The sequence below is a fragment of the Stylophora pistillata genome, chromosome 7, assembly GCF_964205215.1.
Source record: "Stylophora pistillata chromosome 7, jaStyPist1.2, whole genome shotgun sequence".
NCBI classification, from domain to species: Eukaryota; Metazoa; Cnidaria; class Anthozoa; order Scleractinia; family Pocilloporidae; genus Stylophora; species Stylophora pistillata.
Genome location: NC_142525.1, coordinates 4,630,001 through 4,635,453, shown reverse-complemented (window position 1 = coordinate 4,635,453; position 5,453 = coordinate 4,630,001). Strand labels below are relative to the sequence as shown.

The following is a 5,453-nucleotide window of genomic DNA, read 5'->3' as shown; positions in this document are numbered from 1 at the left end:
GTTTAGTACGAAGCACGACCGCTAGGAATACACAGCCTCGCTAAAATTATGAAAAATATCAGCGAAGAAGCGTGTTTATCAATCGTTTACGCAAACCATCGTGTAAGAGCTACTGCCATCACTATCTGGTCCAACTCTGGGATTTTAAACCGCCATATCATGGCCATTTCAGAACTCCACAGTTAGCAGTCTCTGGAGAGCTACAACTCTCGTCCTTCAACCTCACAATTCCACAGCTGCAGCCAAGTCTCGTCGAGAGCCTTTTCTTCCTCCACCAACAATCACAGCTAGCCATTAGAGGTTTTTCAGCGATTCATGTCGTTCCAGACTAAACAAGTGGCAACGAAATCGCTTTTAGGCGAGTACAGTATTCAAATTGTGCAGACTGTTCCCAACAGTTCTTCCTACGAAATTTAGTCCATTTTTAAATGACAATAAAGGATGGTCTTTTACTTTTGTCTAAAAGTTTGCTCAAGATTGAAAAACTGCACCGATTGTCAATTGATACAAAGCTCAGAAATTTCTCTTTTTTCCATGAATTTCAATATATATGATTACATTTCCCTTCGATTGACATGACCAGTGAACCTGCGGCGAAAGTTGTGCAATGCGTAGTTTTTGCGTGATTGTTTTGTCTGGTCATGTAAGACTACAAGAACAGTTTTTGCTTTTTGCTACAATATATCAATGTTACGTAACATAACAAATGGTTAACACCACAGCGTACACAGTTGAGTTATAGCAAACCTCCCGCGTTCATCCCAAACTCTATAACCGATATCATACATGTCGGATAATTGATTTGTGTTTTTCCCCGCCGATCAAATCTATTCTGATCGGAAAATAAAGATCTTTAAGACCATCAAAGAAATGATAGCGTTTTGTTTTCATGCATTTTGTTTTCACAAAGCCATTGTTATGGACAACTCATGAAAAAGAGCAATTTGCGTATTTGATGTTCAAACAAAGATGTTCTTTAAGCTCAACCAATACTGTCTTATCGTAAATATCCTTGGTTTCCATTGTATTTCTTTAGATGTTAGATTCTGAGTACCATTCTGGTTGGAATTGATTATTTCCTCAATTGACTTGAGAATAGTTACTTGGTCAACAGCTGTTGTGTTTTGCGATCCATGGTAATTACTATCGATTTATTCATGATAGGTTGATGGTTGAGCGTTTTTTAATACAACTTTCTTCAATACTTTGTTTGGTTGTAATCATGTTTATCCACAGGGATTGCAAATTCAGAAACCACCTTGTTCTCTTCCTTTTCGGAACGTTTTCTCCTAACCACACAGGTACTCCTTCTATTCTTTTTTAGGCAGTTTAACACGTCATCGTGGGTCAAATTAATCGCCTGTTGTTTCCACAATATATCTCTTTCTCTCTGATTCCAGCAAATGGCATGCTCCTCGACACGGAGCTCTTCGACAAATTTCCTTTTCCAGCAATACAAGCCCTGCTCCTTCTCCATACACGTACTTAGCATCAGTTTACCGCTGGATCAACATGGCAGAATCAAACTGCGATGTAATTCGCAAGATTCACTCACGAATGTCAGAATTGGATAAATTCCAATCAATATTTATCGTAAACTGCGTTTTGAACAGTTTTATTTGCTACACTGCTATCATATATATTTTCTGCTGGTATACGGAGTTTACAGTTCATTAACAGTTTGTTTCATCGTTGATTCTATTCACTGCAGGACACGCCATTCGGGGCGTGTCCCCTGGGTACTCCTGATTGGTGTGGTTTCAGTATTTATAGACGATTCAGTGTGATTTAGTCCTCTCACTCTCGCTTTCCACGCTGACATCGAAGTTGTAGCCACCCGCCCGCCCTTGTCAGTTTTATTCAAGATTTTGGAATCCAGGTTGTAGCGGAGTGGATTTCTTCGTTCAGAATCTCGTTGTGCCCTCGGTAAATCTAATCCATAGAACAGTTCACTATTTGTATATATCCAAGGCTGTAGCTACTTTAGTCGTACCATTCTGGACTTCGTCGTATTTTTTGACCTATCATTGCCAGAAAACTTTTTACTTTAATTTGTGATAGATTATAAGCTGTTCAGCGGAAGGACTGTTCTGAAGCATGGTCGGAACACCAATTCGTTGTTACGCTCTAAGAGATTTTTGGACAAATGTTAGCGGTCCGTATGAAGTTTTGATTGCTTGACCACCGGGTCCCTGCAACTCTTAGGATGATCAGCAATGATTTAGTTGAGATTTGTTTGGTAGGTATAAGGACGCTTGTCTGATTATACATCGACAAGAGGGCGCTGGCCTCGGGTTACGAGAGCACTTTATCGTCTCCAGCTTATATTCTTAGGTAGTTTATGTGGTAGTAGATCGCTTGTGCATACGATGGAAAGGTGGCGCTGGCCTGTTTTCGGAGACCGGTTGTTGCTTTGAATCTTGTATTTTAGTTTGCGGCGTTTCTTTTCAATGTATTCCGTTCTCTTTTGTCTTGTCTTCTTTTGTTTTCATCAGATGTTTACCACTCAAGGTTATTGGGACAACATCCCCGACCACGTGAAACCAAACACCAAAGATCTTCTGACATTTTTAATGAAGTCTAAGGCGGATTCCACAGTTAAAAGATATACAAAAGAAATCGTCTACAAATAACTGATAACTTGGGATTGTAGCAGTTAGAGTACCTTAATTGTAATATTCTTTCGTCAATTGTATGAATAAATGTCAGCTTGGATTGCCTGAGCATCCAACCATCATTCCTTTGGTGCTGTATTTCTATAGTATTTAAGGAGAAAATAATTTACGTTCGTCTGAGCGCAGCGAATTAGAACGTAAGTTAAACATTTTCACAATCTATGTAATTGTAAAGACATCTGCGCTGCCGAAACCACTGAAGACATTGTTACTGAGTGTTTCTGTATCTGATCTTGGTGTTGGTTTGATAATAGAGCCATTCTTATCTGTCATTATTTATCAATTGGTTCCAACTACTTAAACCAGGCTGTTTATTCCATTTGGGCCTCGGTGTCTTTATAAATTTGTTTCCTATGACTATGTTCTGGAATATCATGGCCATTAGTGTGGAAAGATTCCTAGGCATTCAACTCCCTCTCAGATACCAAACACTTGTGACTCACAACCTAGTTGTTTGGGTGGTCATTTTCATATGGACTTTCATTTCGTTTGCATCCTTCAGTATAGTCCTCTTTCCTTTTGCTGTGCTCGCGAAAATGGCGTCAGGTGTTGGAACCATTTCCCTCCTGGTCGCAACAGCTATATATTGTAAGAATTTTTATATTACATGCCGTCACAATAGAAAAATTCAAGTCCGCCAAGTACAAAAACAACAAGCACGATCCAGAAAAAATAAAGAAATGAAAAATTTGGCAAGGACAATGAAAACTGCTGTCACTGTTTTGTACGTTTACTTTGCGTTTTTAGCTTGTTACGTCCCACGCTTTATCTATTTGACTACCCGTGTAGTTAATAACCGCGATATCGTTAAGATCAATTTCTAAATGTTCACATATACGCTGATTTTCTTCATTTTATCACTAAACCTTGTTATTTAATGCTTGAGGATGAGGCACATCGACGCGCTATGATGGACACCCTGCAAAAATTATACACCAATCGTGTGTAATGATTCTGGATCGTGAAGATCAAAGTCCTTCGTCAGAAAGTGATGTTTAATTGCAACTCGCCATCTCACTTTGAGCGCAAACCGAGTTTTCATTTGGACTTTTTCCGTTTGGTTTTATTCGAAATCATAGTTCGATTTTGGAAAGCTTCCCGACTTTTGGCTGTTTTCTATTCGGGAACGTATTCCAAATTTTAAAATGATCAATAAAGGTATGGAAAATACTCTCAAAGAGAATCTCGACCAATCAAGTCAAGCTGTTTAAACATTATGATGCCCCTTAGTTCATCATTGATATATCAACCGTGCTATTACATCGAAAACAGCTCTAGATTAAGTTGTATTGAATGAGTTATGTTTGCTTTTTGTTAGATTAATTTTAAAAATGCTTCTACCTGCTATGCTTAATTTGGGAGCAGTTCCTCCTCTCAATGAGGTGCAGCAGCAAAGCCAACTTAGATGGATAGCCGTTGGACTCCAAAGCTGCATGGACATAATTAAGTTCATGTTTTTTTCCTATTTTTCATATTTAGATTTTAATTCCCATCACGACAGACAACACAAGGTCAGCACAGCATCAACTCTCCTGCACAGGGCTCTAAATCTACCCAATTCCTCCGAAGGAAAGAAACATGAACTTAATTATGTCCATGCAGCTTTGGAGTCCAACGGCTATCCATCTAAGTTTATCAAAAACATACAGGACAGAAAAAATCGATCCTCAAAAACAAATGTATCCCCAGAAGAACTTGTTGGAATGTTTTTCAATATGGTTGAACCAACCGAGTCACGCAAGTCTTTCGCTTCTCTTCCTTACATCAAAGGAGTAACTGAACCTTTGACACGTGTCCTCAAAAAACGTGATGTCATAGTTGTTAAAAAAAACCATTTAGCACTCTACAACAACAGTTCCCAGCTCCGAAATTCTGACCTTCGATGGAATCGCAGACCAACGTCGTGTATAAAATCCCTGTGCAAATTGTTCGTGGTGTTGTATTGGGGAAACCAGTAGAGCTTTTAATACCCGAAAAAAGAACATTTGAGAAATATAAAAAACTGCGGCCAAAGGTTTTAGAATCGCTAATCACGCCTGGTCCAACAACCACGCCATTGATTTTGAAAACGCGTCAATTGTTGACAAAATAATTTGGAAATATCAACAAAGTTGAAGTGGTAAATTGGCCACCGTAACGATTCGAAAGGGGCTAACGCTCGAAATGTGAGCTTTTGGAATCGTTACGGTGGCCAATTTACCACTTCAACTTTGTTGATATTTCCAAATTATTTCGTTACTCCCACCGACGCAGCCCCAAACAGTTTCTTTCGAAACTATCAGCCTTTATTCAATTGTTGACAAAGGCTCTTTTAGAACCAGAAAAACATTAGTAGCATGGCATACCAGAATGACACCTAACGCAGATAACAATTTTTGCCCGTTACCTGGACAATACAACATTCTTTTTGACAAATATTCATAATCATTTGTATTCTCATTATTTCGCAGTTCATTTCTTTATTTAAATTCTCTCATCGCTTGCCTATCATTCATTTTACCCGTCGAAGACTGCAGTTCGCGCAGTCAAAAGCTCGTAGTTTTTAATAATTTTTTCCAGAGATCGTTTTTAAATTTCAACTATGTTTCATCCTGGCTGCAGCTCTTCAATATTTTCACATAATAATTAATATTATGAAATAGTATATATAAAATGATTCTGTTCACGATTTACATAGTTTTCTGCAACTGCCGTTGTCAAGGTCTAAAAGGTCGTTCTAAAGGTCTAAAAGGTCGAATTTTTAATTCTGCTCTTAAATATCGTGGCCTTAAATATTAT

The 5,453-nt window shown here is 38.4% G+C and overlaps 1 pseudogene; it reads left to right on the top strand.

Moving 5' to 3' along the window:
* Positions 1 to 4,006: 4,006 nt before the first annotated feature.
* LOC148726293 (uncharacterized) lies at positions 4,007 to 4,664 on the top strand (annotated as a pseudogene).
* Positions 4,665 to 5,453: the final 789 nt, after the last annotated feature.